General features: G+C 26.6%; 1 protein-coding gene and 1 pseudogene across 1 annotated transcript in view; both read right to left on the bottom strand.

Moving 5' to 3' along the window:
- Positions 1 to 26834, bottom strand: part of dpy (fibrillin-like protein dumpy) — a 705616-nt gene that overhangs the window by 519738 nt on the left and 159044 nt on the right. The gene's annotated exons all lie outside the window — the stretch shown is intronic.
- On the bottom strand, positions 13855 to 13942 carry LOC142324306 (U4 spliceosomal RNA; annotated as a pseudogene).

The following is a 26834-nucleotide window of genomic DNA, read 5'->3' as shown; positions in this document are numbered from 1 at the left end:
TCTAAATCTTTTAAATCCATTTTTAATTAATTCGTTTTATTCTATTTTTACAGTTATAAATAAAGTCTAGGAAAAGAAATTTAAAAAATCGTACATTATTATTATCATTTTTTCTTTTTTTTGAATTTTTATATCAGACTCTAATTAAAAACAGCTGTCAAATATTAAGAAATATATTTTGACAGTTTATACCTTCTGGAATAATTCCAAGATTTTTCCTTTTTTTAAAATAAATTTTTAAAATTACGTCACTGTTTTTTATTTAATAAATTTATATCGAACAGTAATAATATGCAATATTTTCCCCACTTAACAAACATATATAAATATGTTTGTGTAAACCTATCACAAGATCCTTTTCAAACAGTTAAAGGAAATGGCTACTACATATTCTATATGCAGTTTAATAAACCAAATTATAATTAAATGTATTCTAGTAAAAGGGTTAAATAATATGAGAAAAATATAATTCTAATATGTAGCTAAAAATAAAAATATAACTTTACTATTACTATTAGAATTACTGTATACGATCGGTAGAATTATATAACCAAAGAAAGACTGCTTTACTTTTTTCAATAAGTCTATGGTATTTAATATTATCACGTCATTATACGTCAAAACCGTAAAACCTGTCATTAAGTGTAACCTGTATTATCGATACGAATGCTTCATATTATTTTGAACAGAATACTACAGTATCAACTCAGACCACTAATTGAAAATTATTATATTAATAATTTAAACAAAATTTTATTAAAAATAAATAATATATACCAAATTTTCAATGATAAATCATTGAAATAATTTTTAAAATAGAACTAAAATTTAAAAAAATTATAATAAAAAAAATTTCTAATAAAATTATCAAAATGATAACGTTTTATTGCATTAAAAAACTTATAAACCGAAATTAGTTAGAAGTAAAAGTACAATAACAATAGACGACTTTATAAAAAACAATCAAATCTAAAAAAAAGATTAAGGAGAATACGTTAGTTCAAAGGAACATAAGAAACGTCTTGCATGACAATATTAGGAATAGAAAAAAATTATATAGGTTACCGGGAACAGTACATGGGTTCCAGACAAATTATAATACAAGAAAAAATATTAGATTATTAAAGATTTTTTCCAAGTGAAAAATAAATGATAAGACTAACAACATAATAATTTTGTAACAAACAAATGGAATTTCTACGTTTAATGTAAGTCTTACGACAAAAAAAAAAAAAAAAAAAAAAAAAAAAAAACAAGAAAAAACGATGAATTATATAGCAATGTTTCTTTACATATATATGTTTATATTATATATATTCATGGTATTCAAATACGTATTAAGGCCAGGATTTATAATGGTTTCTTTGTAGTAATTCTATAAACTATGATTTAGATTATTTAAAAATAAAAACGATTACTGTAAGAAAAGATAATTTAATTAATGATTTTACAGTTTGGATTAAAATTACAGTCACAGTTTCCATTAAATAAATCTATATCGAACACCAATAATATGAAATATTTTCCTCACTTAAACGATTTAATAAATAAATATTCTTTTCCTGAAATTGTTCAGTTGATTGTTCATCATTCAGTAAATCTTAACTGGATTTAGTAAAGGATATACGTATAAATATTTTACTCTATTAAATAAAAATGTAAATTATATTCCACACATTGAAGATCGTATGAAAATTTATGTATACAGAATATATATATACAAGCCAATTATTACTAGCATAAAAATGGACCAGACTGCTATTGAAAAAGAGGAGAGAGAGAGAGAGAGTGCGAGAGACAGAGGTAGAGTCACGAAACCATATAGAATACTACAAAACAACAAACATATTAAAAATTATTATCGCTGAAATTGTTCTGTGAAAGTAGAATCTTATCTCGTAAAATAAAAAAAACAGCTTAAGAAATGATTTATCATAAGTAATTTTTTTATAGTAAGAGCTTACTAACACGCATAAAGTAACAATAAAGAAATAAAGAGCTACAAGAAAGCTTATTTCGATTATTGCGCGCGCGCACAAACATACACGCACATAAATATATTTACACACTCTACTTAAAATGTAGACTAAAAATATCTATTTAGACTATAAATATTGTGAATGCATGCATTAAAATTAGCCTATCAGTTACTTTAGTACATAAATTCAAGTGGAATTTTAAATTTTAACAGGATAATTTCAGCTAAAAAAAATTACCCAATAATAATTTAACGTTATTCTTGTCAAACCAAAAGAGAGAAATTTAATTTATTTCAATTCATTTAATCTTGCAGTCTAAAAATGAAGAATATATGTGACAGGGATAAATATATAGAAACAAAACTGTAAAAGAAACGGGAATAAGTAGAAGAGAAAAATAAAGATAATTAGGGAAGGGAAAATAAATGACTGACAGATAAGAAAAGAAAAATGCTTTTCTAATTTATTAAAAGTTAAATATTTATTTATTTATTTGATAGCGCATACCATAAAAAATACATAATAAAGTAACATTGATGTATTGAAACCGAAATGGTTAAGTAAGATGTAAAGGAGAATTAATATTAAGTTTTATAATGGACCGATCGTTTTGATCCTAATTAACATGTCTTTTTACCTTCATGTCAAATCTATTGTAAATTTTTATCATTTTATTAACTGAATTCAAACCAGAAGGAAATAATGTAACAGGAAATTATTTTTTAATAAGAAAATTTAAACGGTCACGTAAAAGATTTGAAGAAATTTCTTGTTTATTTGTTATTATTATTTAATACTGAATTTTTTTATAGTGCAATCATATATAGATTAAAGGTATGAATTTTGTAAAAGAACTATTTTCACGCTATAAATTAAAAAAAAAAAAAAAAAAAAAAAAAAAAATTGTAAAAATATTATAAATATTTTCTTATCTTAGACAATCTTAGTTTACGCTCGGTAAATAGTGGTTTCAAGTCGTTTATCTGCATTTCGTTTCTTTTAATGAAGACTGGTTTCTTCTCTTTTGCGTTTCATGCGAACGGCTTTTATTTTCTCGGCGAATGCAACTAGAATAGCTATATTAAAGGAGAAAGTATGGTGATCACGTCAAAAACGGGGTTTTTCCAAATTTTACGTTTTAGAGTTTTATTAGTTCATCTAGACAAAAAAATCATATTTACTTTTTTTTGAGATGATGGACATCGACTGCTTTGGTAATTTTTCCCTACGAGAATGGAAATTTTTAGCGTATTAAAATGTCATACTTGACCGGGATTCGAACCCAGGACCTCCGCATGAAAGGCTGAGACTCGAACATTCCGCCAGACAGTGACACTCCGTCGCACTGCTTTAGTCCGTATATCTCAGAATAGACTAAACAGACTTTCTTCAACTTTGACTCAAATATTTCTATATGTGAGGCACTGACCATATTAGTTAGTATAGCAGGGAAAGTCATGAGATATTATGCCAGATTCTATTCATACAAGCAACTTATTTTGGGCCTACCCATATTAAAAAAAAACACTTAAAAACACCCATTAATAAATAAAAGATAATACTTTTTAATCCGTTATTAAAGTTTTCCTTTAAGAAATCGGCACCAAATTAAGGACTGCCATAATCTTTTTTTAATTTGGTACCAATTTAGAAAAAAATGTTAGCACCTTTTAAAAATCAGTTTTGCTTTTTCAAATTACCTTTAGGAATTATTATTAAAAAAATAATAATTATAAAACTGAATTAAAGTTTTACTATTTAAGGATAAAATTAATTACGTAATACGTCTCGCAATAAGGTATTACAAAATAATAAAAATAATGATCAAATAATACGTATGTAGGTCGGTAAATTATAGTAAATCTTCCTGGAAGATATAAAATAATAATATATCACGCCAAAGATTGATCTTATCAAACTGATTACCAGACTGTAAGCTCTATTTTTATTAAAATAGAACACCACCAATGCCACCAAACAACTACTCATCATTATTACTATTACTACAATCGATATAGCTTATAAATATAACAATGAAACAATTCAGAGTTCGATGAATATCGCTCGCAGCGGGTGAATCTATTCTAAAAAAAATCTATTGCATTCTTCATTGTTATAAGTACATAGATTCTTTGAATTAACCAACTACATGCAAAAACTTAAACAGGTTTATATAATTACAGTAAACAATAGCTTTCATTTATTATGTGTACATTGCAAATTAGGTATAGTATAAACCAAATTATGCGTTTATGATTATTTTATATTTCATATAATTATGTGATATCATCAATGGTTTACAATTATTGTTTTTAATTCTTTTACAAAGGTCTTGTTAAATAACAAGAAATAACATTGTTACATTATTTAAAATATATATTTGTTTATTACTTATCATTTTACTAATGATTTATTACCTATCTAATTTGACTTTTACTTCAAATAAAGAAATTTAAAATAAATCTATAAAATGAAAAAGTGAAAAATATTTATTATTTAACACAGTTTTCCGTGGATGATGCAGGCTAAACTCGCGGAACACAGCGGGCGTCTGGTAAATACTAAAAATTATAAAATTTTATTTTTCAAATATTTTTTTTATATGCCCTACTTAATACTTTACCATATATATACTTCATACAATGTGAAACAGTCTTTTTATTAGCTATGACGTTTATAAAATGTTTGAGGTGCAAGAGGTACCAATCAGAGTTGCTTTCTTTGACAGTATTGATGTTCTTTATATAGTCACTCCTATGTTTAACATAGGAAAGGTTCACTTGAAGACTAAATATCACCTGCAGTTCAATGAACTTAGCATGATGACATGTAACTATATATTCGGTTCAAAAAATCCACTTCGTTCATCATTTTCTCCCAGTAAGACCATTTACAATTGCGTCATTGCGTCATTTACAATTATGATTATGACAGTGTTAACACACACGGACACACACACACACACACACACACACACACACACATGTATATATATATATATATATATATATATATGCAAATAAAAATAAAATTTAGCAAATGTTTCTATCTCAAAAAGATCTATTTTTCGGTATCTAACCACCATATTCCAAGCTATTTTGAAGATGAACTACATTACTTTCGAAATGCATTAACCTCATTCAAAAGGAAATTACATGACAAGGTATTGAAATGAAATATAACTTATACGTTAAGATTAAAATTAATTTTTATTTCACGGCACAATTCTAAATGATACTCTATTAACAACCTTTGCAAATTCATCGATTCATGGGCATTGATTTTAACCAGGCTCTCTTCTTAATCTAGAAGTTGTACATTTCAATCCTTTTCTCTTTCTCTTTCTTTTTGCTCTTTTATTTTTTTGGCGTTTTATTCTTCTTCTTATTCTTTAAATTATTCTCATCTTTCCTGGTTTTTAGAGCTTCTCATAAAATATTAAATTATATTCGTAATGAATTAAATTATATAGAAGTTACAATAAATTATCTTTTAGAAACCCTAATGATACTATTAAAGTCACGTTCACTGGATTGCTATTGGTATAGTTCTAAAAGTACATTAATAAAAGAGGAGCGAGTGTTTCGTTCTGTAAAGTATAATCGCTAGACTACCGTATGTGTTAAAATCAGTTATAATAATAGTAATAATTTAAGTGAACGAACTGGAATATTTTTAAGTGTAACATTAAAAGTAACGAAGTAATAAATGAACACTTGATTGGTAGACTAACAGCAATACAGTATTACTGTATAGGCAAACTTAAAGTCTACTGACGAATACGAGGAGTGGTCGGTTAGTTATCCAAACATGGTAAGTAAGGGAAAGCGGTAACACTGGGTTTTATAATACGACCAGATTTGCGTGATGTGTTGCGTAGCCTCTTAATAATTTAGTGTTCTTACGTATGTAATACACACACAAATATATATATATATATATATGAACGACTTAACCTCATAAATACGTGATCAGATTCATTTCAGTAGATCGTAAAAATTATTACTCAATAACCTAATCTATCCAATATGTTGATTTGCAAGGAAATTTTTTATTATTGCAAAAAAAAAAACATGTAATCAAAATTTAGGCTTTATTGTTCATGTAATGAATCATAAATTATTATTATTGCTAATCAAAAAAATACTATAGGAATCTATAAATATGAGTTTTTTTAATGAAATAGAATTATGACACAAAATATAATAATTTAAAGAAAAAAAATTAAATTAGACTATTGATGGAAAATAAAATTATTATTTGTAATTCAAAACAATTTTATCATACTTTTTAGCGACCTGAATATATCTATATGATGTATATTATTATTATTGTTGTTCTTATTGTAATTTAAGTGGCTAAAAAAAACGTTTTTTAAAATTATACGATCCTAAAATAAATTTTTTTTCCGACGTATGAAGTAATTTATTGAATTTTATTTAATGATTATAGCAGGAAAAATCTGCAGGTTCCTTATTATTAAAATTAATTTTATTTATAAATTAAATTTTTACCTAGTACAATCCTCGTATCTAGTATCTATTATTCGTATTACTATCTTTGATGTTATCTAAAATCCATTAATGTCAAAGTAAAAACTCGGTTGATTTTTTTTTTGAGGTAGTGAATTAACATAAGATTATCCGTTTCATGAAGATTACTTGCACGATAAAGTCTCCATTCTATCTATTCCTAACTAAACTTTCAAAATCTCCTGTTTTAAAATTTTTTAATAGCAAACATCTTTACACTTTTCTGGCGTCTCTCAATTGATCCTTTAAACCTTCAACTGATCCCCATAACACTGCTTTAATCAGTCCTTCACATTTCATGGATATGTTCCAGCCATTTAGTTACCTTTCCTGTTCTGTAAATTTCTATTTTCGTTAAATCTCCTAATTTCTTCTTAATTTTTCATTTTATCTGTCCATTTAAACCTCTCCAACCTCTTATCTATATCTATCATTCAAATGTCTTTAGTATTTCTTGATTTTTCATTTTTTTAGTATTCGTATTTCAATTGTTGGTTTTTAGATAATCACATGAAGAATACGCGCACCAAAAATCCAGTTAATTGGCAAAACCTTCCTTTTTTTGCCGAGAAATTCAAAAAATTGTAAATTTCATTGTTAACCCTTTAAACGTGGAATTTCAAAAAATCCTTTCTAAGTGTGCACTTACAACGTAAGAAGAACGTGTATAAACATTTTTCATCAATTTATTTTCAGAAGTTTTGCTGAACGTTGTTGGATCAGTCAGTCAGGACGCACAGATATGCATTTTAAATTATTATTTATTAATTAATTTTGTACTTTGTAATGACGAAAGTTTTTTGTATATTTTCTCTCGATTCTTCCTGCATTTTTCCTTTTTGTTATCTGCGGAACAGAACACTAACCATTTGTGACGTAATCTATAAGATGTGTAATTACGTTGTGGTGGAATAATGTATTTATTTATTTATCAACAATTTTTCCAGGGATTTTAAATTTAAGGATGAAATGTAATAGGTTTTTTCTTTTTATCGCAATAGATTTATAAATAAATCTTTTTCAGCTTTATTTAAAATCATTAACTTTTAAATTATACAGAGAAATTTTTAAAATCTATTTGAATAAATTTTTCAGTAAAAGAAGAAAATCTATTAGAAGAATTCTAATAAAGTAAATAAGATAAACAATTTTATAAAAGTTTTCCAAAACTCAAATGTTTCTTAAAAATGAAAGTGTTCTTCACATTTAGATTTAAAAAATGGATTATTATTTTGAAAATGAATAACAACATACAAAAAATATACGGTTCTAAAAATGAGGAAAAGTTAAAAATGGATTTAAATACCAGTGATATTTTTACTGTAAAACTATGTAAATTACTGATTTTAAAATAAATGATAAACTACCTAAATGTAAAAATCTGAAACAAATTTACGAACTGAATTATGGAAGTAAGGTTTTTTTTAAATATAATCTAACCTATATAATAACCTCATTACGTATGTTGAATAAAAAAGAAAACAAATTTGGGTAGATTAACATTTTTTTTTGTTGGAAAAAGTAAGAAGCTTTTTCAAGTAAATTACTAAATAACCTTGAAAGTAGTCCAAATTGTAGAGTAATTATTTTAAAGTAATTAACAATTAGTCAAAACCTAGTAGTGCACACCAAAAGAGATTAAAGTTTATCATTATAAATGTAATGTATAGTACATTTTAAATTTATTTTATAATATTGTATTTTTTTTATTATAGAGGCACGTGGGAAGTTTGGAGAACGTCCTTGGTAGATGACCGCCACTCCTTATATGGTTAAACTGAAAAACTGACTAGCGGTCCAACCCACGCGTTTAGAATGCACATTTATTTATCATACCTCTTTATTTAGTACTATAATTTGTATACTGTTCGCTTTGTAATATACAGCGTAATATTTACACGCGTTTGTTGCGTGTTTGTGTTTTTAATTTTTAATATGAGACTTAAAAGGATTAAAAATGCATTCGAACGTATCTAAAATTTTTATTTACGGTACTTGTACGATCAAAAAATATAAATGTACCGCCATTTTTTTTTAATTGCTTACTTTTTCCTTTTAAAGTTATGAACGGATTATCGTTTTAGAATAACGATTAAAATTTTGAATAACAAACGTTTTGATTTAAATTCAATTCATGCCTAAGAATCTACAGTCTAAATTTATCCAATTCAGATTATTTAGTTTCATTTTTCGAGCATACATTCCTTTTCTTAATTTTAAAATTATTTCATAAACTGAAATAACCATTATGATAAAATATAACATTGAATTCATGTACTAATCAAATTTAACAAAAAACCTTTTAATTTAACCTAACCTAACTATTAACCTTAACAAAACTTAACCAGAAAACATGTAATTTTTATTAAAAAAAATAAAACTTTTTAGAAACCAAACAATCAACAACTATTAAAATATGGAGATCCACCAATGTCCGTGGGGGAGTGGTAACGACTCGGCTTTTCATCCAAAGCTCCTGGGTTTGAATCCTGGTCAGGCATGGCATTTTTCATACGCTACAAAATTCCATCGGGCTAAATGAACTAAGCAGTCGATGCCCGTAATCTCATATTAAAAAAAATAATGACTAATTCATATCTATTCCAGAATATCTAATTAACGCATTTTTTTATCAAGAAATTTCTATTTAAATATTTATCTAATCAAAATCTTCTTTATTAAACAAAGTATGTATTAAGAGCGCATATTAATTTCTAAGAAAAAAATCTGGCAAGGAATTTTATGACATCTGCGGGTACGCCATTCGATTTATGTATTAATTTATTTATAAAGAAATAATCCCTTACAAAAAAAAAAAAAATAATAATTTAATTGAGAATTGTTAAAAATAATGAAAAAATAAAGTATAACTTTTATGAGAGTAATGAAAAAAAATACTTCTCTTTTTGGGTCTAGAATGCAATACACGTGCAAAAGCTACTTTAATTTTAATAGCTCTTTAAATGATGAAGAAAAATTTAACAATAAAAGCTTAAAGGGTTAAAGAGTCAAAAAAGAAACAGAATTATGTATTTTTAGAGGTGGGGAATAAATGTTTCTAAAAATATTCATATATAGCTTAAGCTTAACAAATTTGCTTAAATAAATTTTTTTCCAAAATCTAATACCTCCTTCAACAAAAGTTAAAATAAGAAACAGGAAATCTTCAAAAAATGTTCTGCATTTTAGATCCGGGTCTATAATTTAAAAAAAAATTGTAGACGTTTCATGATAGCTCTTAACATGAAATATAAACGTTTAAAACATTTTTGAAAAATATTTTAACCGAAGGAAATTAGAGCAAAAGACAAAAGTAATATAAATCAATCTTAATAGGTGGGTTTGATTTTTTGAACAATTTATTTCTAGATTATTTGTACATACATTGTAGGTGACAAATTTGCTTTAATAAAGTTTTCTCTAAAATGCCTCATTAGAAAATCAAAATTGTTTTTTTCGTGATATCTTCCTTCCCCCTTAACAAATTTTGAACAAAAAAATTAATTTGATCAATGCCTCATGTATAGAACTATTTGAGCCAAATTTGAAGAAAATCGGTTCAGTTAATACTGAGATTTAAGGCCAAAAGCAGTTCGATACATTTACATACATATATACATATGTTTTTTTGGTCTAGATGAACTATTTGGATCCTCAAACGTAAAAATCTGAAAAGAACCAACATCCTATTTTTGACATGATAATTCTTTCCCTTTAATGTACTAGCTAGGCTATATTTGCCTGCTGTATTTCCCTTCTATCTATATTTGCCGGGAAAGTAGAAATTGTTTAAACTGTTTAATTGTTTAAAATAAAGGTTTAAATTGTTTAATATTATTTAAATTTACTTAATTTTAAATTTCTAATGTTTCTTTAAACGTGGAAAAATAAAACATTTGGTAGAAGCTCTGTAAAGCGTCTTTCATTTTTTTTTTGTTATAAAAAGTAAAATTCAAGAAATTAATTTTTTCTCATCAGTAAGACGCGTTTATTTCAATAATTCAATTTTTTTTAAGTTTGTTTTTTTTTTTAAATCTTAACGTATTTTTTAAAATCTGTAATAAATATACGAAATAAGTTTTAATAATATTAAAAATATAAATGTTTAGTACCCATGTAATTTCTTATAAACTTCCATTTCATGTTATTTGAAACTTTTCTTTCATGTTATTGTTTTGCTGATCCAGTTTAATCATGGTTTCTATATATTTGGAACTGATTTTAAATAAAGTCTTGCAGAAAAACCTACGTTTCAATATTTTTATAAAAATAAATTGAAAGGTCAAAGAGAAGTTGTTTAGAGCACCGAGTTTATTTACTATAGTACATAGTTTATTTACTATTAATATAACGTACAGGTTCTGACATTATTTTGTTATACCGTAATATTAAAATGTAATATTACATCAATAATGATGGAAATTTAATAACAGTAACTATTATATAGTTTATACAGTTACAAATAACTATATCGTTATATTTGAAACAATGATGTAAAATACATTTAGTTTTTACATTCTAAATATGTTTCAAATTTAAGTTAGCAAATGATTACTAAGTATAGGATACATATAAAAAATGTCAGTTTGTGTACTTGGTATATAATCGTACGTATGCAAATTATTATCCGTCTCTTTTTTGTATTGTGTATATATACGTAAGAGTACATAAAGCGTAAGCTATAATTTTGCAATAGTCTTGAAATGCAAATCATGCGAACAAAAAGAAAAGTTTCACTGTTCATCATTTAACTCAATAGAAAGTCTTGACTATCTAATAATTAAGTGAGAAAACTATTTTTTTTTCTGTTTATGAATATTATATGCTATATCAAGAGGTCGTGACCAGGGATACCAAAAGTAAAAAGTTTAGATCCATTGGAAAGCCTTTATATAAAGAAAAGTTACTTAAATGTTATCATGTTTTGTTAATTTTTTAAGCAGCCCTAAATACAAAAAAAAAAAATGTGTACAGACATATATATATATATATATATATATATATATATATATATATATATATATATATACATACAGAATGTATCACGAAGTTCTCACGGGACTTTCATAACCTATTCTACTCGTGAAAATATTGAAAAAAGTTCGTATAAATATATGTCCTAAAACGCGTTTGCGAGTTATAGCTAGTGAAAGATTTTGCTCGAATTTCAGCTAACTTTAAAATATAACTTGTAGAGAATTTAATTTTTAACACAAATGGCGTAAAACAAGTTGAATAAAACAAATAAAAGTTAGAAACGTTTGAATTTTAATTAGAAACAGTACACTAAACTAAAGCGTATAATATGTACTAATAAATGTTCACATTTCTTGGTACGCGTCTGTACTACTTTTGTTGCTTTTTAAGAATTTTATTTACAAAAAGTGCATTACTGCAGCTGTCAAAAAATTACTTAATTAATTTAAATAAAAACCGAATTCTTTTTTGGTGATGTGAAAAATTTGTAAAAACAAAATTTACTGTAAAAATTGTTTAAAACTTTACAAAATACTGAAAATTACACAACAGTTGTAAAATAAGAATAAATAAATAAAAATTACTTAGGCAATAATTTTTTTATTAATGACAGTGATACAATAAATTATTTGAAAAATCATTTCAAAGTTGGCAATTAAATAACAACAGCTGATCAACAATGCGCAATACTGTATTGGTATTTAACACTGTAAGGTATAATAAGTATAACAGGTACTGTGAACTGTGCTGTACTCAGCGAAGGTTTTCTGTAAATTTTAGTTTGAACGTGGTCATTTTGCCATTGAAGTACTGCCATATTTATTTACAATAGAAGAACAAAATTTGATACTTTCTAAGTTATTTTTTGTTTTATTCAACTTGCCTGACACCATTGGTGTAAATAAATAAATTTTCTACAAGTTTTGTTTAAAAGTTTTATGTGCTTATTACCTATTTAACAAAGTTATTGTACGTCAAACATAAAAAATGGGTTTTTACCCCAATTTATTTTTTTTCACCCCAGATTTTCAAAGACTACTGCAAATTCGGTTTTGAGGCCTATTTTATTCAATTTTTCAGGTCAAATACCATAAGAAATATCTAATTTCGGATCTTAATTAATGTTCTAAACATTTCAGTACGACCTCATTTCACCGGGGAGTAAAACTTTTCACTAGCCGTAACTCGTAAACAAAGCATTTTAGGACACATGTTTATATGAACTTTTTCCATTATTTTTACGAATAAAACAGGTCATGAATGTCCCAGGAGAACTTCGTGACACATTCTGTTTATATATATATATATATATATTATACGTATATTATACTATTAGTATACCCGTCGCGGCCTCGTCCGCGCTGTATAGTTACTTGCGTTTCCCGTCGCCGTCAATTGTATTTTATTTTATGTTTTTTAGTGAAGTAACTGGAGGCATTCGCGTCGCACATATAATAACAGGGGCAGCGGCTGTATTGGCTGAGCCGCTCCGTATATTGTCAAACTCCTTAAAAAATCGAAATTCAGAAAAAACCGAAAATTATATTTAGGTATTTATCTGAATCGTATTTGCCAGTCCAAATCTAGCGAATATCTCTTTCAGTATAATCGGAAATGGGGAAAATTTGCAATCGCTGTTCAAAACCTTTTTACCTTTCTTCACTCCTTTCAAAATCGAATTTAAAAAAATCTAAACATTAGTTTTTAGATATTCCCATGAAGATTACACACACCAAAAATCAAACTGATATCTTCATTTGTTACCGAAAAATTAAAAATTCCATTTTAACCCTTTAAACTGGGAATTTCAAAAAATCCTTTTTTAGTGTGGACTTACACCGTAAGAAGGGCGTGAATAAACATTTTTCATCAATTTATCTTCGGTAGTTTTTGCGGGCGTTGATTATGAATCACTCACAACATGTTTTATATATAAAGATTTAACACATAGTGTTAAAAATTAGCACATAGTTGTCTAATGGTAAAACTGTTCATCGTAAATCAGCTGATTTCCAAGTCCAAAGTTCTAAAATTGAAATCCTAATAAAGGTAGTAGTTTTTATTCGGATTTGATTATTAGATAGTGGATATCGGTGTTCTTTGGTGGTTGGGGTTTCAGTTAACTAAACGTCATAAGAATAGTCGGCAAGAGTCTATCCAAGGTTACCCGTTACATTCACACAGATATTGATGAGTCGCTAATGAATTGCAATTGTTGATGGGACTATAAATAAATGTTAAAAAAAGTTTCTTTTTTATTAAATAATCTTTTAATTAATTAAATTTTTTATTTTCTATAAAATTAAAAATTATCAAAAAAGATAAGTCAAACGATTCGCTGAAAATTATAAATTTTAAATTACTTTGCGATAAATATTAATAAAAATTTTCAACTAGCAATAATCGCACTTCAACTGAACTTCATTAGTTACGATATCATCACTACTCAAAGTAATATTTTATGTAAATTTAATTTTTATAAAATAAATTAATATTATGTATATATTAATGAATATACAGTAATGTGGAAGTATCCGGGTTACTGGAGATTTTTATTTAGTAACAATTTGAATTTAACAACATTTGATGTTCTTGAAGTTACAGTACTGCTACATTTATTTATGTTATATTTTACGTACAGATTGGGTTAAAAGATAACTAGCACGGTTAGACTTCTATCTTTTAACCTTTAAAATAGAACAAAGCGAGTAATCGTTGTGCTGCTATGACATTTTTCTTTTGGTCAATACGTTATTACGACTTTTCTTATGCTGTCAACATAACAATACAAATAATGTCATGTCCATTTAGAGTAAACAGAATCGATTTATTTACAATTGAAGCGTTCCTTATTATTCAGGTTTGATTTAGAAAATAACATTATAAAAAAAATTGATAACATTTATTCTAATATTCCCAATCTGTCAGAACGGAAATAAACACAATAAAATTATAATAAAAATATTTTAAAGTATTTATACTTGTAACTTAGGAAGAAACAGGAGATCCTGACTTAACCCAGTAGGCATTTTAGTCATTAGTTTTGTTATCAATCAAGGAAAAGGAAAAAGGATCAATTCACTAGCAGCCTCCCACCAGATCACACTAAGGAAGCATTATTTTTGTAGGTTCGACATCCTCTGTATGGTTCTAACAGGATGGCGGAATTAAGGACAAGGGAAACTAGCGACTGGATAAAATAATGATTTATCCACGGGCGAACCACACCACGAAAGAAATAACCCTACCGAAACGTTAGCTTTAACGCTCTGACAGAGTAGGTACCCATACCGCAAGCAATTCCGTGGCCGATTTCAGTGTATTGTTAATAAGCTAAAGAATAGTTTCGCTCATAAAATTAAAAAAAATCAAAAAACCTTTTTACTTTAAAGGGCGTTTATTGATGAAATAAGGAAGTTTTTATTTAAAATATCCGTTAAAAATGATCAAATACAGTGTAAAAGAATTTGATTCATATAATCATAGATAAAGATTTACTGTAAGAGTGCCGAATCAATTCTAATTTCTTTAAATTTCTATAAATGTTTGAAAATTATATACCTTCAATAACTTTCATTCATAAGACTTCAAGATTATTTAGTTTGTTTTCATAGTTATGTCCAAAAGAATAATAAAATATATTTTTAAAAATATGTGAATAAATAAATTTTATTAATATTTTTTGGTTTGAAACATAAATACAAATTTTTATACCGCTATAATAAAATGAATACTACGTGTGCTTTAAATAATAACTTTCTCGAAGAATGAAACTAACGAATTATTCTTTCATTCGTTCCTCCAATGCTAGGTTAGATCAGTTCAGTTCAAGGTCCTCTTGAGGCTGACTACAACTATGGCTAAGAAGGATTCACAAAATAACAATGAATTCGTCTCGATTATTACATTATCCATATACCGTTAGGAATTTTCTGCTTTTGCTGCAAAACTATACTACGCTTATTATTATTATTTCACTATACTATAGGATTGCTTTGATTATTTTCTTTTCTATAGTAAACTATGTTGCTTGGATACATAGTCATTTCCTTTCTCTTATACTGCAGTGCATCACGACGTGATCTTCATTTTTTTGGAATGATTAAAGAAGGAAGTACGGTTAATATTTTGTATTTGTATCTGTTTTACTTGTTTTATTCTTCTTCTTTTTTCTTTTATATATATATATATATATATATATATAAGAATAAATATATATAATAAAAAATAACTGATGGTTGTGAAGTAATAGAGTACATAAAAATAATTGGATGGATTCCAATTTCAAGTGTTTCCTTAAAAAAAAAAATCGTGCAAGATACGTGCAAGTATTTTTACTGGTATCTAAGTCAACAAATGGAAATCATACTTGAGATATATTCTTTTTTGTTATTTTTATTTTATTAAGGTTTAAATAATATTTCAAAAAAACTAAAATTATATAAAATCCCAGGAAGCAATGTTAAATATTTCAGTCTTTCCATAATGGATTTACAGGTACATAAATTTTTAATTATATTTACCGAAAATATAAAAAAAAATTTAACATTTTCATTGCAATTTTTATAATTTCAGAATTAAATATAGTACAAAAGTTTAAAAAAAAAAGCCAAAAGATTATTAAATCTTTAAATAGTTAAAAGATTAGAGTAAACTAAGCAAATATACAAGCCCGCGAACTAATATTAAAAATTTAATGTAATTTTGTACATAAAACTTTATTCTGAAGGCCAAAATTTAACTGGGTTTTGAAAAAAATCACTAAAGAATATTTATAACGTTATTAAATTATTAAAAATTAATCCGTATAACCACTAATCATTTAATAAGAAATTAAAGATTTTAAGATATCTAAAGCTTTTTTCTACGATTTGAAACCTTTGTTAAAAAGAAAGTTACGTTGTAAAACGATATTTAAATTATTAGGTATTCAAATATTTATTTCATAATTCTTTTAAAACTCAGTCCATCCATTATAATTCTTTTAAAACTAGGTTCATCCAGTCTGAAATTTCAAGAAAAGTTAGGCCAACAAACATAAAAATTTTACAAATCGTCCGTAACATTAAAAAATTTATTTAATGTTTTATTTTATTTAAATTTTTATATTTTACATTTTCGTTAAGGAAAAAATCTAAAATATGGAATCTTAACTTTCATATTTAAAGAAGTTTTCAGTTCTAAAAATCGAGTTATTCTGTTTGAAGGGATTTAAAAAAATTAAGATCTGCAAAAACCCCAAAATACAAAATTTAGCCCACCAATACACTTTTCCGTATTTTGTATGTCATTATTTTGTATATCTCTATAGTATAATTATGCAGCTGAAAAAGTAAAAATTGTATATATTAAATTTGCGTTAATATTTAGAAAAACAATTTTAAATGTTCATATTTTCTTCGCGTAGACTTCAAATATAAATTTAAAAAAAACTCTCATATGATATCTATTTTGATATTATATAATTTCGAAATGGATATCAGGTGATATATTTGGTATCTTTTGCTGGGGAGACAACCTACTTAAATTAACTTAAAAAATAAATACCATTGTACTGCGAGATAGTCCATTCAGAGCTGTTTCACTAGAATTCATGTTGTGATAGTCCATAAATAACATTGAAATTTGAGATGTTTTATAGACGTATCTAATTAAATTAGTAGTTACAACAAAGTATGTGCATAAAGTTTTATTATTATTATTATTATTGTTTTTATAAATTTGTAATTTGCAAGGATATAACAAGTTTTACTGTAGTATAAAATATATTTTATCTAAAAAAAAATTATTAAAAATCTTAACCCTAATAATGAGGTAATATAGCAGTTATAACAACTGCTTATTCTGTACATAAAAATGGATTAAATTCAATCCTGGATAAGGTAAATTACGAAGTATATAACGGTATCATATATAATTTATAAGCAGTACAACCTAATCTGTATACAACAATTTAAATGAATTATTTGTTTTGTAACTTAACCAGTTATAATTGGTATGCTACACTACAATTGAGTTTTTAAATCGGTTGTATTCCTACGTTATTATTGGCATTACTATATAATTTATTTGTAACAGAAGATAGTTGTAGATTCTAAGTGATTCATTATTACAGACATATGTAACGAATAGTGGTATATAACTGATTATAGTTATAATAGTTGCAAAACTGATGACTACTTCTGACATTTCAATTATTACACATCAAAAACAAATATAACACAGTGTAACCTAAGTTAGCTTACTTTAAATTGAATAATTGTCCGTCAATAAATAATTTTTATTTAATTTATCAGTTTTTTTTAATAATCTGTGTTTTGTATGAATCTTAATAATGCCAATTTTCAATTATTATGTAATTTTTTTTCTATGTCATGAAATTAAATATATCAGATTTGGAAATATATAACAAAAATCATTTCAGATTAAAAAAGAAATTAACTGAAAAATGTTTATTAAACGGAAGTGAGTTCAAATTAAGTAAAGAGAATAAGAATATTAGTAGATTTTTTTTTGAGAATTATATAAAGACATTCTTTTTGTCAAAAAGAGGACTTTTCATCATTTCTTGCGGAGGTCTCGGGGTCGAATCCCGGTCACTGATGGCATCTTTTCATACGGTACCAACTTCCACCGGTATTACGACCATACCATGCTTATTGGTCACATTTTTGAACAGATTGCAACGTGCACATTAGAAATAATAATAATTTAAAAAAAGGAAGAAGTGAAACAATTTTCAGGTGTATAATGAACTCCATGAATGAATAAATTTCTAAATCTTAAATCTGTAATAGAAAAAATAAATAATTAAAAATATCCTATCTTATGGTACCACGCCCACTAAAACCGTAGCGAAAAATACAGTCTTAAATTAACTCAAGCAGAAAAAGTTATAGTTTATAAAAAAAAATAAATAAAATAAAAAGTCAAGAAGTGGAGAAAATTATATTATTAAATGGGAAAGGAAATAAATATATGTGTACTCGTGTATATATATATGTATTAGCTGTTAAGGCACACTGTGATGTAACTGCGTGTTTTGCGAAAATAAACTATTTGTGTAAATAAGAAAAACTAATATTTCTCAATAATATAAGAAAATATCTTTATGACAATTACATTAACAAGTGTAGTAAAATATATTTAAAAAGTAAATTCAAGGAATTATTTTCTACTGTCCATTTGTATATTCAGATTATGTAAGAAATGAGCGGAGAATTTAACAAAGCTAAATATTTTATATTACACGTTTATAATATTAAATACAAAACATTTTGCTTAATAAGATATCACTTTTTTGTAACAGACTAAAGTGGAATTAAATGTTTCATATAAAAACCAACTTATACAGAAAAAACTATTAATTAATGAAAACAAAAATACAATGTCTTGGAACAACAAGATTTAAAGAACAGAATCACTGATTTTATCGTTCAGAATATACTACTACTATACAGTACAGAATAATGTTTTCTAACAGGAGAGTAGTTTTAAATAACATTATACCACAAAAAAAAAAAAAAAAATACTGAAACCACTAAACTAGTAAAAATAACGATTTTGAAAGAGAAGTAAACAACACAAACCGTTAGCTGATGTTGTATATAAACTTTTCTTCTTACAAAATTCTATCAAAAATTTCAAATTATAAAATATAAAATTAAAAGCCAACTAGAGCTGCGGTTTGGTTGTATGGACTGGACGTTGATCAAAACAGCTGAAAAAGACTTTAAAACTAGAATTTTTAGAAGTTATATTGGAGCAAGACAATGAAATATGAATCTAAAAGTAGTATAAAATAAAAATAATTGCCCTATATGTTATACTTAGATGTTAACAGCTATGATTTGATAGTGGACAAGAAGGTAAACAACTGCGGTCTATCTGGAACAATGGTTATCTCTTGTAAGTTAATCCGTTCTCTTCCTATTCTTAACCCGTTATTCCTTTTCCCCCATACGAGTATATATATATATATATATATATGGAAGCTGAGTCATCCATAACTCCACATTTTTAATTAGAGTTCAATGAAATGATACTGTATTTATGAGACTGTGTTTGGGCTATTTCTTATAGTGTGGATTACACAGTAAACAAAACTAGAGGTCTTTGATAACAGTCGGCAAAATCAGAGCTTCGTAATCGAAGTGAATTATAAAAATTTAAATTATCTCTGTTTACCATTAAATTCAACGGTTTAGAATTACTAATGTGAAGTGTAAATAATTTTGTTTAAATCAGCTTGAAGAGGAATGATTATTCATTACCAGGGTTCCCTCACTTTATATTATAAAGTGAGGTTTAGAAAGATATGTTATATTAGGAATTAGAAAATAAAATGCGCGTATCAGAAAAAATGTAATTTCTGCGCATATAACGATAAAATCTTTTTAAATTAATTTTGAGATTGTATTCTGACAAAAATTGGAGAAAATAATTTTCAACAATAAATATTGTTGGACCTTAATTAACCTAAGTTAGCGAAGACAATGTTTGGCTTTAGAGATCTTTCAAGTAAATTATACCCTATAAAGATCTTTAATTGATATTTGCCTCTATTATACTCCATCTTCGCTGTAGACCTTCCGACAAGGTTACTTACTGTTGCTTCCTATGCGGAAGACACAGCTATTCTCGCTTTTGATGCCAGCTCAACTATAGCATCGAATAGGCGACTTGAGATAAAGTTCTAGAAAATGTTCTGGTTGTCGAGCAAAGTTCTCAATTATCTATATCTAATAAGCTATTGGTGTACTCAACAATTCCAAAACTGATCTGGATCCCACTTTGAAGTACTGCGAGCAAGTCCAATGTCGAAATCTTACAGCGGTTTCAAAATAAACTTACAGGGTGTAAAACAGAGGCACCTTGGTTTGCAAAAACCCGTGAAATACACGAATATTTAGGTTACGTCCGAGAGGAAATACTACTTTTCAGCTCAAAGTACGAACTGCAAGTTAACCACGTGAATCACTTCGTCGTGAATCCCCGTCATTTCCTAGACGACGGGGATGAAGTTAGAAGACTAAAACGGCTACAGGTTCTGGACTTTAGCGACTACAGAATCTTAAGTGTAACTTCAGCTGTGAGTGCTTTGCAATGGATTTTTATTTTCAAATTTATTGCATATTCTTTTATTTTTCTTCTCATCATTTCACCATTTTTCCTTTCTATTTTTGACTTCTTTTATTTCGTTTTCTTTTTTTGTATTGTTAGTTGTTAAATTTTGTCATAATTATATTTCTTAGTGTATGTGCTGTTTGCCACAAAAGTTCTCTTTATAAAACTAATGTATTTTCGAGAAGTTTCGCTGGGAACTCCTTATCATGTGATTGTGAGTGTGATCCATATTAATGAATATTTATATTAATGTAACCGATTGTAAAAAAACTTTTAAACAAAAAAAATGTATTATAGTAACATCAGTTAATCTATGCATATCGTTACGATGAAATCGATCAACGTTAGGTAGCCGATTGGAAAAATCTAACCAGTCAGACCTTCGTTAAGACTTTAAAGTTTTGAAGATAGCTGCTAATGTCTACACCCAATGGTCGGAGAGTTGTTGGAATGAATGGACAGCCTCATTTATATATGCATAAAAAAAACACAAAAATGTATACGAATCCGATTGCGGACGACTCAGCTGTTCTCGCTTTTGATGCCTACATAAATATTATTTCAAGTGACAAATCAACGGATATAAACGTTTTTTTCATTACTAAAACGTTATAAGCAATTCCTTATAGGTATATGGCTACTTTTTGTTGTAAAGAAGTATAGAACCTCTGTAAAAAAAAGTAAATAAATAAAAAATTGTACTCTCGCATCAGTGTAGTCCGGTTACGTTGTAACATCCAGGAAGCCTTAGACTACACGTAGAACCATATAAGAGTATGAATCTGGATTCTGGTTTCTTAATATCCTAATAAGGGTAGTTATTATTAAAAATAAATATGAAGATAGACATGTTATTCTTATTATAAAAACAGGATAGAGTGTTTCCAAATATTTATAACATACGAATACGTATAATTAAATTTAAGGAAATATAAAAATCAAATGATTATTAGAGAAATTTTAATTAAGTTAAACCGATTTACGTTTTTTTAGTATATTTAAAAATATTTTATATTTTACTAGAAAAATTTTTAACGATCAACCTGACAATTTGAAACGATGTGGCTAGTAGTGCAATCACTAACACATACCTATAACCACATGATTGGGAGTTACTTGAAATGTATATAACATTTATGAATGAAATATAAAGTTATAAATCGTGTGTTATTTTCTTTTTAAAAGATTTCCATTTCTTGTAGAGGGTTTTGTATTTTCTAATTATTAAAACTAGTTGTTGAGATAAGTAAAAAGTAGAGTTGTGTTAATTTTCTAACAGGTTCCTTTTAAAATTATTTCGGTATTTGATTGTTATCATGAAAAATCCATAAACTTTAGAAGAAGCTCATAGCCTGATAAGCAATTTAAAATCTATAGTTTCATTAAAATAATTATATTTCAGATTAATCTATTTACTTTGAGATTGTATATCTTGAAAGTTACGAGCAGAATTGTAACCGGCAGTTGATATCTCCTGATTTACAACAAAAGGTTTATAAGAGTGTTGTTACCGACTTCACCTTAAATTCAATCTATTTAAATCCAATATGTATTCTGAAGAAATTAATATCATGGCGGGTAACTGCGGAAATTAAAACGATCAGGGTTAGACATCATATATTCAACAAGGTGGGAAATCAGCCTCCGAAAGAGACCTGAGTCAAAAATTTGTGATAGTGGGATGCAACCCTTCTAGTAGCGTTAAAGATGCCAACTAAGGAAGATTTACAAAAGAAACAATTTTTCACGCAATATTGCGTGAAAAAATATTGTCGATCGTTCACTAAATCTGTAGTTTTAGAGGTATCACACGAAAGTTATAGCCATATGGCTATTAAATTGAAAAGTGTTTCAATTAATTTCCGAAATGTGTTTTAACACGAGATTTATTTCAAGTGATTGGTATGAACAATAAGTGAAAATATACTATAGACCTTTCCGAGAATTAAACAACTATATATATATATATACCTTCACAGTTCCGATTTCTTTTTAGATTATCTATAACTTCTACTCTTTTCCGACTATCTCTTTTTTGGATCTTCAAGTAATCCTTCCATGACTATTTTAATTAACCCTTCTCTAATTATATGTCCCAACCAGATGGTTTTCTATTCTGAATTTTTCCAAATAAGCTTTTATCTTCGTTAATTTTCCTCATTAGCTTTTCATTTTTTACTCAGTCTATATTTCATCTCAGCTTATATTTCAAATGCTTCTAGCCCTTTATTATCTGTTTTTATTATTAAAAATGTTTACAAAAGTACATTCCGAAAGTAACACTTTACAAGAAGCTTCTTTAATTCTAACTCTAATTTTGCTACATCAAGAAATATATATATATCGAGTAAAAATGAAAATTGTAAACGTTAATCCAATCACTAAGTTAAAGGAATAAATTAAAAGTAAATGAATTATAATGTAAAACAAAATTTAAAATTTTCATGTTATGATTCTAAACTGATAAAATTAAATTATAAGCTGATGATACATTTTGACCATAAACTTAAAACCATAAAAAATGATATTCTATTTTTATACAGCTCTGATCATATTTCAAAATGTGTTAATTGAAAAGAGAAAAGTATTGTAAATCAATTACTGCAGGATGTAATATTAAAACGGAAATGACATCAAGTAATATCTTCAAATGATTTACTTCCTGTTGTTAAAAAAAATATTAAAAAAATAGAAATGATTACTTTATACTTTTGTTCTTCATTCCAGAAAAATATCAACGAAGGAATTAAAATCTTTGAAGGATAATTCATTGAGAATATATATGTTTAGTGAAGATGAAGTATTCAAGTGCACGCAACATACTACTATTAGGTTGAATGGATAAAAAAAATATTACATAGTGAAAGGAATAGAATGAAATAGAAGAGTAAGAAAGGTAGAAGAAAGGAATGAAAATGAAAAGAAAAGGAGAGAGATCTGTAGAGAATTCATAATCGAGTTGCTAGAACCGTCTGACTGTAAGTCCAGAATGCCACAACGCTACATCGAACGCGCGCCTAATACGGCTCTTTTCTTTTCATTAGAACATCTTTTAGCTACATTAATATAACCCATCTCTCATCTAACGATTCCTTTTCCTCTCCACCACTTCTGTTTCTTTCATTTATTTTTTCTTATTTGAAACTACATACTAAAGCAACAAATGATATTCTTCTTATAGACACAAGACATTCAGATTTCACGGTTCAACAAGCAAACAATGTTGAAAAAAAAATAACTAAAGTGAATCTTTATGTTATAATAAACCGACCGTGATGATTCTTCTCGGTCTTTTGCTAATGTATTACCCAGAGAACGCCGCATACAAATTTTATTAACAGTATTGTCCATAGTAATAGATAATGGATATGAACACACATTTGCATAAAAATAGGATTAGAAAGAAAAGAAAACTTTAAATCACACCACGATAAACTTCAGAACGCATTTAAGAAATATATTTAGAAAATTTATATATTACAGTAGTATTATATTTAGCATTATGTTAATCCTAAGTTGATATGTCAAAATATTCATAAAATCGTAAGTATACTACTAAAGAATGAAGATTTTAACAAATAAATTACAAAACAAAAATATTATCATACAAATACTACATTGCCCTTTAACTTAATTTATCTATTATCGGTAAATTGTAGTTATATGATTTATGTCATGTGACAGATTAATCATAAAATATTAATATTATTAAAATATATGGAATTTCTTCCGTGTTACTCACTAATGCAAAAGGGCAGAACTTTGCGTTCTACATAATTTAATAGAGTCAATAATACAAATTAATCAGTCGTGTTTAAATAAAATCACCAGGGTGCTAATTTTGCACCCATTTTTACTTCAAACTTTCACTTTACATTAAAATTATCTTATATAATAAAATTTCTTGTCAGAATGCAATCTCAAAATTAATTTAAAAAGATTTTATCGTTATATGCACAGAAATTACTTTTTTTTCTGATACGCGCATTTTACTTTCTAATTTATCATACTATAATTAAGAAGAATTATTCCTAATTACTACAAACTGAAAAACAAAACTATTAGAAAAAACGAGTTACGGGACTGAAAAATATTGTAATTTATTAAGGATTTGAAGTTGCTCATAAAATTAAAAGTACAAAAAATTTATGAAATTAGAAAAGTCATAAAATACAAAAATAATTTATAATTGTTTATAAATCAGTAAAAATACAAGACTGTTTTTGTTTAAATTTAGCATAGTAAATAATAACGAAGAAAAAAATTTAATATAACTTGTATCGATGGATTTATAGTAAAAGCAGATAACAAACATACAAATCCTTTGCATTTTGATGTATATATACACAGAAAAATCATGAAAATATAAATAAACGGTAAAGATTGAATGTAATTTAGATATTGCTTTGGTGTCACAGATCTACATAAAGACAAAACACATGATAAAATTTTTACTTTCCCGGCAGCATAACTCGAGCTATTCTGCAACGAAGAAATTTTAGCAATAAGTCCAAAAATAGGGTATGGTTTTTTCTCAATGTTCCATGACCCAGGGCCCTAAAAAACAAAAAAAAAAAAAAAAGTTGGGGGTAATGTTCGTATGTACCGTGTGTACGTCTGTATGTACGCGGGGTTGGCATGTTTGAAGCTTAAATCACTTTTAACGGGATAAACTAATTTTGATGAAATTTTTCGCAGAGAATCTAGTAAATGAGTCAATTTGTCGGTAAAAGTTTGGGGTGAATAACTCCAGGGGGCGGGGTAGATAGTTTCTTTGGAAGTCAACTTTCTTAAAATTTTGCAAACTTAACCCCACTTTATATTAAGTTCAATGTATGCATACATGTTTATCACATCATTTTAAACACAAATGTTGCCCTCAAATTCTCTCCCATCCCGTAAATCAGAGAAACTATTTTTATCTATTATATATTTTTAACCGAATTTTTTCTACGTCTTCTTAAGCATAGTAGTAATGCAAGCGACCCAAGAAAATAAAAATACTTTTGCGGTCAATATTGGGGTGGGGGAGCCGAGCAAAATAAAAGATAACGATTTTAAACATTTTTAATGTATCCTTATTTTCCTACTATATGATAATGGATAACCAATACCAGGAGTGTATTACAATTTTGTGGTCAGATTTTTTTTACATATTATAATACCAAAATCAATAATACCTTATAAGTACTTACATCAAATTAAATTTTACATCTACAGGCACTATTCTAAACTGAGCTACATACCTGTAACAAAGAAAATAATAAATTTAAATATTACATTATTAATATTTATTCATTCATAGTGTTCCCCTATCTCAATTAAAATTAAAAAAAAATAATTAAAAAAACCCATTAAACACGCGTTTATTTAGTTTAATTACAGTTTCAAGAAAATAATCATGATGGCTTTATTTTATAATTGAAATTAACAATTAAACGGTATTATTTATTTATTTATTTATTTCTATTTTTGAGCAACTAAGTAAATTATTATTATTCGTTACGCATGCGCATGCGTAAATTAAATGTAACAGTTTTCTTCTTAAGAAATGATGAGAGAACGTTATGTTAAAAAAAAGCACAACAATAATAATAATAACAACAATAAAATTGGAGAACGGAACATCTGGTCCGTTATAAAAGACGATAGCCACTTTAAGGAACAATGCTCAATTAAATTAACACTAACACCATATACAGTTTATGTTAGTGTTAGAATAATTCAAGCAAGAGCCACTACCTGATCTAATTAGCGTGAAAAATAATTCTGTATATAATAAGAGAGGTTTTTGATATGGTTTTGCACATACCTACACACATATATGGTACCAGTGTATGCGTTGAACTGTATTATCTAGGCTTAGTTCTACTATTTTTAATGTAACAGAATGTAGATAATGACCTCCCGGTATTTTTTTTTTTACAAAATAATCTGTTAATAACGGTAAATAAACTTTATATTTAATTTATATGTGGTTAAATAGGTTCAAAAAAATAAATAATTATTACAAAAACTAAGTTGTCAGAGGAACGTTTTTTTTTTAATAAAACTGATTAAAGAAAAATAAGTTTAAAACATACCTTATGCGTAGATATAAGACATAAAGTAGACCATATATTAACTAAAATGTACTGATTTAATTGATAATAATTAAACGTAAGGATAAAATTGTATCCTTTCCCATTCTCCTTTAATGATAATTAACTAATGACCTTCG

This window comes from Lycorma delicatula, chromosome 4, assembly GCF_047948215.1.
Source record: "Lycorma delicatula isolate Av1 chromosome 4, ASM4794821v1, whole genome shotgun sequence".
Lineage (NCBI taxonomy): Eukaryota > Metazoa > Arthropoda > Insecta > Hemiptera > Fulgoridae > Lycorma > Lycorma delicatula.
Note: the sequence above shows the minus strand (reverse complement) of the source record. Positions and strands in the feature narration are given on the sequence as shown.